Source organism: Trifolium pratense, linkage group LG1 (genome assembly GCF_020283565.1).
Source record: "Trifolium pratense cultivar HEN17-A07 linkage group LG1, ARS_RC_1.1, whole genome shotgun sequence".
NCBI lineage: Eukaryota > Viridiplantae > Streptophyta > Magnoliopsida > Fabales > Fabaceae > Trifolium > Trifolium pratense.
Window position 1 is genome coordinate 23,193,402 of NC_060059.1, and position 11,684 is coordinate 23,205,085.

At 34.7% G+C, this 11,684-nt stretch overlaps 1 long non-coding RNA gene across 6 annotated transcripts; it reads left to right on the forward strand.

The window, feature by feature from the left end:
- Window positions 1–3,255: 3,255 nt before the first annotated feature.
- LOC123909965 lies at window positions 3,256–7,899 on the forward strand. Of its 6 annotated transcripts, XR_006810062.1 has the most exons (11): window positions 3,265–3,522; window positions 3,986–4,060; window positions 4,897–4,927; window positions 5,028–5,060; window positions 5,217–5,289; window positions 5,995–6,108; window positions 6,185–6,236; window positions 6,600–6,653; window positions 6,926–6,970; window positions 7,057–7,152; window positions 7,484–7,899. It is a non-coding gene; the product is annotated as an uncharacterized LOC123909965 (long non-coding RNA). The 6 variants fall into 6 exon arrangements; XR_006810091.1 differs by lacking the exon at window positions 4,897–4,927 and having other exon boundaries at window positions 3,264–3,522; XR_006810080.1 differs by lacking the exon at window positions 3,986–4,060 and having other exon boundaries at window positions 3,264–3,522; window positions 4,830–4,927.
- The last annotated feature ends 3,785 nt before the right edge of the window (window positions 7,900–11,684 follow it).

Sequence of the window (11,684 nt, forward strand, 5' to 3'; positions counted from 1 at the left end):
TTTAGAGTTTGTTTCAACATTTTGGCATGTTCTTTCTAGTCACTTGAGTATCAATTACTTGATTTTCTCCGTGTGTGATATGTGAAACTTGCAGTGCAATAGCTTGTTGCACTCATGTGATCAAGAGGCAAAGGAAGGGAACGCACACTTTTTGACCGGTTCTTTGATTCGACCCAACCGAGAGGTATTGAGCCAAACACTTCTCATTCTTTCTATGTGTGATATCCACTCTTGTATTGTCTCTCGATTTTGCTTGTCATCTTTGTATTTGATTGGTACTTTTGTAGCACACACGAGGCATGTTTCTTGGTACCTTTGAGCCTTTCTATCCACCCTTACTTATACTTATCCTTTGCTTAACCAATTTGAGCTGAAAAAGAATATGTGATTTTTGCAAAACCTTAAGAAATTTTTGATGAAAAAAGGAATGACTTTCTTGGAGGTTAGGCACCTAATTAGTGGTTGATGCGCATTGCTCACTACTAAGTTTGGGGTTGCTCTTTGGAATTAGCAACAAATAAAGTTTGGGGTGAGGGTACTAGAGAACTTATGAAAACTTATGAAAGTTTTGATTTGAAAAATTGAGAAAAAATTTCAAAGTTACAAGGCTTATGTGAAAGATAAGATTTGAAAGAAAAAAAAAAAATGAAAATGAAGAAAGATGAAGAAAGAAAAATAGAAAAGAAGTACAAAAAGAAGTGAGAGCCTTGAATTCAAAGAATTGCAAAACTTTGTTTGTTGATATGAAAAAGTTCTCTAGTCCACTATAGTTCAAAAGGGGGTTTGGTTTATGAAATTTTGTTGACCTTAGGGGGATCTAACTCCAAGTTTTTCTACTACTTATCCAAAATGTCACCATCCACCCTAGCCAAGCCACGTTATAACCCTAAAAGTCCTCTAATGTGTGTGCACAAAGTGAACCGAATGAATTCTTAGATTACTTGCAAAATCATTGTTGACTTGCATTGATGTGTTGATTTGAGTGTATTACCAAATTGAAGAGTGCATGTGAGTAGTGTGATGAAATCATAGAGCTTTGGTCAAAAAGTGTGAACTACTTGAAAATGCCTTGCGGGAACGGTTGTGCAATTGAGCATTGTTTGCAGGTGGATCATTGATCATCAGGTGAGTCTCACGTATGTATGATTCGAGTGAATTTAAGGAAAATGCCAAGGTCTTGACACAAAAGCTTGAGGTAAAAGTTGTTTCCTTGAGGACAAGGAAAGGTTCAAGTTTGGGGTTGTGATGACAAATCGTCACACTCTCTAATCCATGCCTATTTTAGCAACATTAGATACATTTTAGTAGGTTTTAGCAATAAATATGAGAGAAATCTAACCATTTGCTTGATTACTTGTTTTGCAAGAAAACAGGAAAAACTGCAGGAAATAAAGGATTTTCACTACGCTGGGGGCGTAGCCTATCACGCGCCGCGTGATGGAGCTCACAGGGAGCAAGGATTTTCACTCTGATCACGCGCGGCGTGATACTTGACCACGCGCGGCGTGAAACTTGGTGCAGGAACTGGATTGCTCTCTGACTTGACTACGCGCGGCGTGATACTTGACCACGCGCGGCGTGAAGTCTTGATTGAAGATGAAGATTGCCTCTGACTTGATCACGCGCCGCGTGATTCTGTTACCACGCGCGGCGCAGTTGATGGATTTGCAACCACGCGCGGCGTGATGGATCTGGCGCGCGGCGTGGTTGCCTGCTGTATATATATTTTCTGCATAATTCTGTTTTCGGGTTGGAAAATTCTGCGAAATTGGACTACATTCTGATCTTGGAACTTGAAGATCGTGATTCACACTCCAGCGGAGAGCTCCAAGCGCATCAGATCATGGATTCACAAGCCGTGGCGATGAAGCGAGGAAGCGTACGAAGAACGATGAGGAGCTAAACTCCCTCGGAGGTAGAATCTAGGTAGTTTAGGATGTAGTTCATCTGAATGTAACCTGCAATTGTGTAAGATCATACTCTCTTTATAGTATTCATTCAATTCAAGTCTGTTTCTAATGCTTTACAATCCTTCATTAGTGTTGTAATGATTTTGAGTTAAGTCACGTGCGAGAGTATTGATTTAATGTCTGAACTGAATTGAATTGAGCGCTCGAGTGTCTCCGGTCGAGAGATTGAGGCATAGAGTGTAGCAAACGATTGACGTGCGTTAATATCATTCGTTGTAGGTAGCTTCCGCCCGAGAGATCGGGGGAGTATCGACAACGAATAGAGTGGATTTTGACAAGAGATTGCGATTCACTATTTTGTCGATCTAGTTGTGAATACTTGAGTAGTTCTTATACATTGTAGGTTGCATGCGGTTAGCTACAGCCTAGATGATTCCGATGATTCTACCTCACTTTTCCATATTATCAAGCACATTTTCTAGCAATTCATTACTCAACATACCCCCAATTCATGTGTATTTTTTGTATAATGTCTATGAACACCGTTCGACTAGTTTGATCACACAATCCCTGTGGATCGATATTTTATTACTACGTGATTTTCGTACACTTGCGAAATTTATCATCAAATGTTGTGTTGAGATAACTGAAAAATGGGTTATATGAAAACTAGAAATTTTCAACAACCCTAATTTGATGATAATAAAAACATAGATAATGCATTCTAACATTCCTACAACAACTTGCAAAATAGATCAACTATTAGTAGAAAGTAATTGCTAACTTACAATCATCAACTATTGTTGTGGCAATATACAAAATAATTGCTAACTTGAAACATAGATCAATGGATAAGTAAAAGTTTTAACATGGCATTTGTAGACTATCTATCCATGTCGTATAGACACAACAACAAACCACCTAATAACAAACTAATTGAACCTTTAACAAATTAATTGAGCCTCCGACTAATCATCATCATTATTCACTACAACAAAATTGCATTTTAGCTTCAAAAATATTAGCGTCTGCCCCGACGCGGACGCTATTAGCGTCTATTTAGAGTCTGTATGACTGATGCTACTGTCTTTTTATTGTAAATCTTTATTTTAATTAAATAATTATAGATAGCGTCCGCTTTGATAGACACGATTGAGACACTAATAAAAAATAAAATAAAATTCATCTTAGAGTCTACTGGAGCGGACTCTAATAAACAATAAATTAAATATAAAAAAACTTTTTGTTAAGAGCCAATTTTTTTTCCCAATTTTTCATTTTCCCACTTTTTTCTTTTCATTCCCTATTTCAGCAATGAACAATAATATATCATTTGATATATTTTTGCTTTTCTTTCTCAAATACACAAAAAGAAGTGACAAAAAATACAGAAAAAGAAGAAAACAACTCTAATCCTCCAACAATGGGTAAACGGAATTGAATTCGTCAGAATGGGTGAACCAAATTCGTCTCAACAACCGTAATCCTCCGAATTCGTCCCCGTCGAAGAACAATCCGCTGTGGAAGAAGAAAACCCTTCCATCAACCCTAATCTGTGAAGAACAACCTCAATCACTCCGCCGTTATTATCCATCGTTCTCGTGGTTACAAGGTTAGTAACTTCATCTCTTCAGCTCTCAAAGTGACACTACCAACGATTAAGTGCCTTTCTAATGTTAAGTGTGTTGGTGTTGTATTACTGTCTGTTAAGTAACTTCATCTCTTCATTTTTTTTGCAGTTTTTGCGTACTATTGCTGTTCTTTTGTGTTTGTGGTGCCTTTCTAATGTTAAGTATTTTGGTGTTGTATTATTGTGTGATAAGTGTGTTATTGTGTGTCTGTGTGGGTTTATTGAATACTGGGTTCACCATAACAATGATGATAATAATAAGATAAGCATCAACAGTAAGACTCTAGATGAAAATCAAACTTTCTGCTCATGTTCAATTTGAGCAACCATAATTAAGTCCATTTAATTTATACTGACTCTAGATGAAAGTTTACCTGCACTAATACAATATTTATCTCTTATCTTAATTTTGCATCATATGGTTAACGTCTCTTGTTCAACACAGGGATGGATCGGATGATGGTGGTAATTATCTTTGCATTTTTCTTTACCGATGCTATGATATCTATTCCTAACCAGGGTATGATAAATTCTATTAAGAAGTAAAATTTGCTACTTACTACTGTTGAAAGAATCATGTCGCTGTTGGTTTGAGATATGAGATTTTGATAGGAGGTTCTAGGTTTTTTCACATGAGATTTTGATAAGAAGAATCATAATCTTAGTTTTGGACCTCTTTATCTTAGCAATACTATACTAATTGATTATTCATTGAATCCTTTAAACCTCTTTATCTCAGTATAATCTTACTTAACATAACATATTAGCATATAATTTTGAAATCATGGACACAAAAAAGTCAACATATAACAAGCTTGTTAAGTTGTTAGCTTAATGGTAAAATTGGTTGTATTGTAATCCCTCTTGTTTAAGTTCTATCTGTTCACTTTTTGTTTGAATTGCATTTGTTCCAAGACCTTGGCAAAAGTTGTAAATTTCTTTCATAGATCTCTTGTCAAGCTGGGAAAATATGAATACATATTTGCATCGGTCGTTTATCATATACTCCTATGTTTCTTCTTTTGATTTTGATTTGTCAATTGTCTATCTTTGTGCCGGTGATCACATGCTTAATTTACTCTATTTCATATACCTCTATCTTAGCAACCATACTTAAGTCCATTCAATTTGTTAGGAGAGCCAAAAGATGATTCTTTAAGACTTAAAATTGATTTTGATGTGTTTAGTGTTTCTAATAGTGATTAGAATTGATTCTACATGTGATTTTGTCTCTAAATGTGATTTTTACACTTAAATTTATTCACTTTCATGTGAATGTATCTTAATAGGGTTCTAGCTATTGCTATTGCGTGACCTAATTTGACTTTCTTATTTGTTCGGATTTCACGCTTTCAGTTTCGATTTGTTCCGTATTGCACGCTTTCAGGTTCGATTTGTTCGGATTTCACCTCTTTCAGTTTCGATTTGTTCCTTTCTGATTTTTCCTATTTTGACTTCTTTTGCTCTAATTTTACTTCTTTTGTTAGGTTTCAGTTTGATTCCTTTGCATATGTTAAAAGGTAAAGTGAAATATGTTTCCATCTCTGTGTATTCGAATTGATCCCTTCCTAATTTTACTTATGTTAGTGTTCTAAAGTGTAATTGAATTGTTTTAGCATTTGGATTTCACTGAATCATAATGAATTAGGTCTTCTTTGATGTTTGGGTGATTATAGGCTATAGTGGAAGCAGCTGATACTGAATTCATCATACTTGGCCAGCGAATTTATTAAATTACTTGGCCTTAAGGTACCTATTTGTTGTTTCAATTTTTGTATCAGAAACCAAATCAAACTGAATTTTATCTGTTTAATGCTTTTTCGATTCATGTAATATTCAATGTTTCTTTTTCATTTTAATTGATTACTTTGTGTTAGGGTAATTTAAGTACTATATTTTAACCTGGTTGATTTTTTAGGATGAGGGGAGGGGGTCTGCATAGCGCCTATAGCGCCGCTATTAACAATAACATCATAGAGTTAAGCCAACCCTCATTGATATTCACGAAAGAAATGGACAAGTTCATATTGGGAATGACAATGGTTCTTAGCCATCTAATGTAGTTATCTATTAGAAGTCATCAAATTACTTCAAAATTAGTTTACAGTCTCTGTTCACATGGAACACAAAACAAGTTCTTGACTTCAATTGCATTTTTTATTTTAGTTTTTTGTCTTCTTTCTGAAAAGGAATCTTTTTAGTATAAGTAAAATATCAGGACTGGATGGGGAAGAATGAAAACTAATGTTTGTTTTGCTTGATTTCTATGCTTTTAGGTTTTTGTAAATGTACTTTTGTGTGTTTTATGTGAATTGGCTGATTATAATTAGAATAACCATATTCTGAATTTGATTAGAATTGGTTGTCATCATGTGGACTGAATATATACCGGAATTCCGGAAACAATTGATCAATAACTTGATTCACTTTAATGTTTCTTTTTTTATTTTGAAGGACTTTATCTTGAGGAGATCATTAAGTGGTAACAGAAACAATCAGTTGCATTGGCTACTCAGCACACTACAAGTAAATTGTAGCAACTGGCATGGTTGGTAATGACCTTCTCAAGTAAGCTTTAGAAACCTGGTTGTGTTATTTCTCTTTTGGATGAGGCCTAGTATGTGACCTTTGTCTATTATTGCAGTTTGAGCATGAGAAAATGAGTTCTGAGACTGTAGCTGGCATATTTGGTTAAGGTTTGGTTTTATCAATTTTTTTGAAATATTTTGGTAATGTGTTTGCAGATTGTTACTACAATACAAAATAAGGCTTACAATTTCTAGCTATCTTCTCACTAAATCTCTTACTCACTATTTGTCTACACTGATCCCTTTGTCTCCTGTCGTTTTGAAGAGAGTGTCTTGTGTGCTAACTTAAAAATTTGTCTTCTCATCATCATCATCATTATCACCATATGTTTATTCTTGCTTATTTTGGAGTATGCTATGCCTAATAATTGATTACTACTCACTCATCTTGTGTGCTGGCTTTCTCTAGGTAATTAATTCAGTACCTTATGATCAATTTGAAAGTTACATAATATGTTTTATGAATTTTAGGGAGTTCAAAGAAGCTACCAAGGTTGGTGTACTTTGGACCTTAAACACAGAGAGGTACAGTCATGTTTAAGAATGGAATTTCAAAATGATCACTGAAATTGAAATTCTTGACCACGTTAGTCTTTTGGGTCGATCAATTTTGTCCCTAAAATTGTTCTGTAAGGGCTAATGTGATTGAGTATATTCAATTTCAGATATCGTTTTAAAATTTTGTTAATTATAGGAACATAATTGTTCCAACCTTTATGTTTTATTCTCTTTTTTGTATATTTTTATGTTTTTGTTATCATTGCATCGAGTTGATTTTTGCGATGTTTTCTTGTAAGGTTGCTCGGTACAAGTCTGTTGTGCAGGTTGTTGGCACTGTGCAGGTACAAGTTTGTTTGTATATTTTAAGTTTGGAATAGTGATGTTGTTTATGTCTGCACTATGGTAGCTTAATATGTCTCAATGACAGGGACATAATATATCTGGAAAGGATCAGCGTGTTCATTGCTCCATAAATATCAACACAGAGACTGGACGCTTGTCAGCAAGAAGACCAAGTTTGCAGGTTCTTCCAGCTTGATTTCATACTTTGAACTTTCAAATAGAAGTATCTATTTTCTTTTGGATGAGGATGAGGGATATACATAAATTTATACTTTGAACTTTCAACACATACTATTTTAATTTTGGATTTGGATGAGGGATATGCATAAATTTATACTTTGAACTTTCAAATAGAAGTATCTATTTTCTTTTCAAATGTATATTTGATTATCTCAATATTTTACAATTATTTGAGCTTACAGTTAGTTCTACTGCATTATAAATTTATGTGATTAATCATTGGATTTAAAATGAATTCAGATTTAATCTAACTTGTATAATTCATACATTAGAATCAACCAGCTTTGGAAAAAGACCGATACAAAATCCGTCAAGCATTCATTGCTGCTCCTGGAAATTCTCTTATAGTTGCTGATTATGGACAGGTATTTATAAAAACCGACGTGGAATCCCCATAATTTTAAATAATAATTACAGAAGAAATTAGGATACCACGACGGGTATAAAAAGACCCGACGTGGAAAGTGTGTACTTACAACGTCGACCACGTTTACTACTGGCCGCGGCCAGTAGTGGAAAGTCTGTTTGGCCAGTAGTTGTATCTCCTTTCTGCACTAGTGTTTGTGGGATATTTTGGTGGATTATTTATTAGTGGATTATATTTTCATGGATGTAGACCTTTTTTGTTGACATTATATATGGTTATATGGTATAAATAGAAGGTCCAGTAAAAAACTATTTAATTTATAATTTAGTTGCATTAATATTAATTGTTTGTTGATTTTCCATCAGCTACAATGCTATATTTGAAAAAAAAAATAAAAATGTTTGCGTCTGCTTTGAGTTGACACTATATTATTCAAAAATTAATTTATAGCATCTAAAACAAGCAGACGCTAAGATTAGCATCTGCTAGCGTCTGCTTTTAGTTGACACTATATTATTCAAAAACTAATTCATAGCATCTAACAAAAGCAGACGCTAATATTAGCCAATAGAGTCCGCCGTATATTCAAGTCACTAGCTTCAGCTTTGCGTTTAAAAAGACAGACGCTAAAGTAGCGTCTGCTGGACGCAACTGCTAGCTTCAGGCAATTAAGTGTCCGCCACGACACAGACTCTAGGTAGACGCTAAACCCTTGTAGCGTCCGTTTTTTGGTATTTAGCGTCTGTTTTAGGCGGACGCTCCAAAGCAATTTTCTTGTAGTGATTCTTAAACAGTTTATGGCGTGGTCTTCCCTCCTTTGCTGCATTTCCCTTTTTTTTTTTCTTTACGGCATTGCCTAGGGATGTCAATGGGGTGGGGATTAAACGGAGAGTACTTTACCGCTCCTTGCCCCACCATCTAAAGTATTCTCCATCCCCGTCTCCATTCCCCGCTTTGGGGAGTATTCTTCTAAATCCCCACAGTTTCCGCGGAAATTTATCAACCTTAAAAAAGGTATCAATTTTAATCAAACTAGTTGTAAAAAAAATAGTAAAGTTTAATTATAAAACAAATAAAAAATTAAAATATTTTATACCAAAAAAAAATTAAAATATTATTATGAATCTTGTGACAGTAATAAACATCGTATATAAATATATAAATAAATGCACACATATTATGTGAAAATATAATTAAAAATATTTGATTAAGTACTTAAATATACATTTATAAATGTTATTTTAATAAAATTTTCGGGAACAGAATCTCCCCAAACCTCTCTCGGAGGTACTTTCTCCTTTATTCGTACGGAAAAAATTCTCCATTTTTGAATCCCCGAACGTGACAAATCCCTGGGATCCCATTTACTTTCTCCTTTCATTTAAACAAACTTGAATAAACCAAGTCATTAGACTCAAGTGGTTAATGAGCTTCACCAAAAAGGACGGATTCCGGGAGAACTCGGGTTCGATTCATCGGTGGAACAATTTATTGGCCAGGCTTTACTTACCCCGCGGCCGAACTCGGGACTACTAGGGCCCCTTTCCCCTAGGAACCAGAGGGTTATAAAAAAAAAAAAAAAAAAAAAACTTGAAGAAAAGTAAGTGTAATTTCTATTAGTTTTATAATTCAAACTAGTAGTTATGTAGATGTTTTATGTGATTTTTTTTATTGCGAAGTTATGTGATATTTAAATTAGTTAGTATTTAGGAGTTTGTTAGGTTGCTTGAGTGATAAGTAACCATTCAATTGTTGTTATCTACACCCTTATATAAGGTGTATTTGTGATCAATAAAATTTAATACACCCTTTTCCGTAGCTTTTGGATCTTTTGGACCAGAATATGTAACACCCAAACCCATTATTTATATATTTCTACCTTAGTAAAATCTTTTTCAAAATACGCAACGGAAAATCACATTTAATTTATTGAATGTCGGTTCGAGTATTACACTCCTCTACCAAAATAATACTAATGTAGTTAATTAGTAAAAATACTTGTTTATACAAATGTTAAATCAACTAATGTATTTATTAGCTATACAAAACAACCTAGATAAGGAGACTCTATATACATATAAAACCCCTTTTCCCGTGTCACAATCAGAGCAGAGCTTCACCGACGACTCGACATCGAATACCACAAAACCTGTAAATCTGGACCCCCAACGGTCCAGCACATAACACATAAAAGAGAGTTAGATAACATACTCAAAATATACAAGTGTAAGTAAATGGTACTTAAACACTTCTTCATAAAAACATGCATAATCATACATTATACATATACATCACCATCATTCATGCATATTCATATATCATGCATATACTTCATTTATCACCTAATCATTCATCCACAAAATACACCAAATATATAGTTTCACGTCGTCTCGGACAATACCAAAACATCAACAAATACATTGTTCAGATTATGGTCATGACGGACCCTGCGTTGTTCATTTTATAGTCATGACGGACTCTGCTCCTCACATACGGATTAACAATCAACATTTACCAAGTATGTGTCAAACATCATTTATTATAAAATGCACACATAATCCCTAATGCAATCTAATGCTTCACATTCATGTTATGTCCTCTAGACACCTCTAATGCATGTGGTACCATCGTCTTTATCAGAGTATCTCACCTCCGATATCCTTCTTTATCAAACAAATATAGTTCGATATCCTTCTTTATTGGACAAGCCAATATCCCTAAATATTCATGATGCATGTACTCAAAACTCATGAATATATTCATCAACAATTATGGCATATAGCCCATCAACAATAACGTGGAACACTATCCAACGTTCGTCTTTATTAAGATAATCAATACCTTAATATCCGTCTTTATTAGAATAACATAATTCTAATATCCTTCTTTATTAAGTTGATTAACACCTTAATATACTTCATTTATACTTCATACATGATTAACAATCAATTAACGATTAGCAATGAGCATTATAAGCATCAACATGCATCAACAATCATGTAAGAATAAGACACTGATTTGAAAATACATGCAAAGGAAGACAGCAGATGAAAATTTGTGAAATCTGCAACATTTTCGCCTGAGGCGAAACATTTTCGCCTGGGGCGAAATAACTGCAGAATGAACTGGTTGCTCACTGACACATTTTCGCCTGGGGCGAAACATATTTCGCCTGGGGCGAAATTCTGGCGTTTTCTACACAAAAACGCCCAAAAATCCCATTTTTCATGTTATAAACCCCAAATAAGTTTATATTCAAGTGCAACAAACATATCTAAACACAAAAGGACGGTTCATTTCACCGATCTACATCATAAACATCGAAAAAGTAAAGATTGAACACTTTTTCATCAAAACTCTCAAGAACACAAAGTTCTTGAGTTTAATCTTTCATAAACTCGTTTTTTAACCATTAAATTCGTTCATTAATCATGTTAAAAGCATGTTAAACATATTAAGAACCTTAGGAACGATTTCCATCAAGAAAATCCGTTCTAAGCTAAAACGAAAATGGGGTGGAGGAAGTTCGGGTGAGGAGAAATCGACATTCTCCCCTTTCTCGAGTCACCCACGAATATGAAATCTACTCTCTTACCTTGGATCGACGAACTCACGAAGATTGCTCCTCGAATCCCTTCTCCAAGCTCTTGCTCTAGCTCCATGCTCTCCCTTCTCTCTTCATTCTCCCAAAAACAAGAAAAATGAACTCTTTCTCTCACTACAAGGGCTAAATAGCGCCCCCCTCTAGCTCACAAGGCCCAATGGGCCTCAAGCCCAATAGCTTGGCCCAACTCACGTTAACTCTCACTAACTCGCGCGTTAACTAAAACTCTCGATAAATAACTTAAAGTTATTATCTTACTTAAAAACCACATCACCAAATAATTAAACGCTTAAATAGTGAATAGTAAATTTGGGTCGTTACAACTCTCCCCTACTTAAAAGATTTTCGCCCTCGAAAATTACGCGACTAAAACAACTCCGGATAACTCCTGTATCCGACCCTCCAACGAAACGCTCAAAACACTACACATTACCAAGTATGACAAAATTAGTTTATCCCATCCAACACAATTTTTGTCCATTTATCAACAAGAGATCAAGGA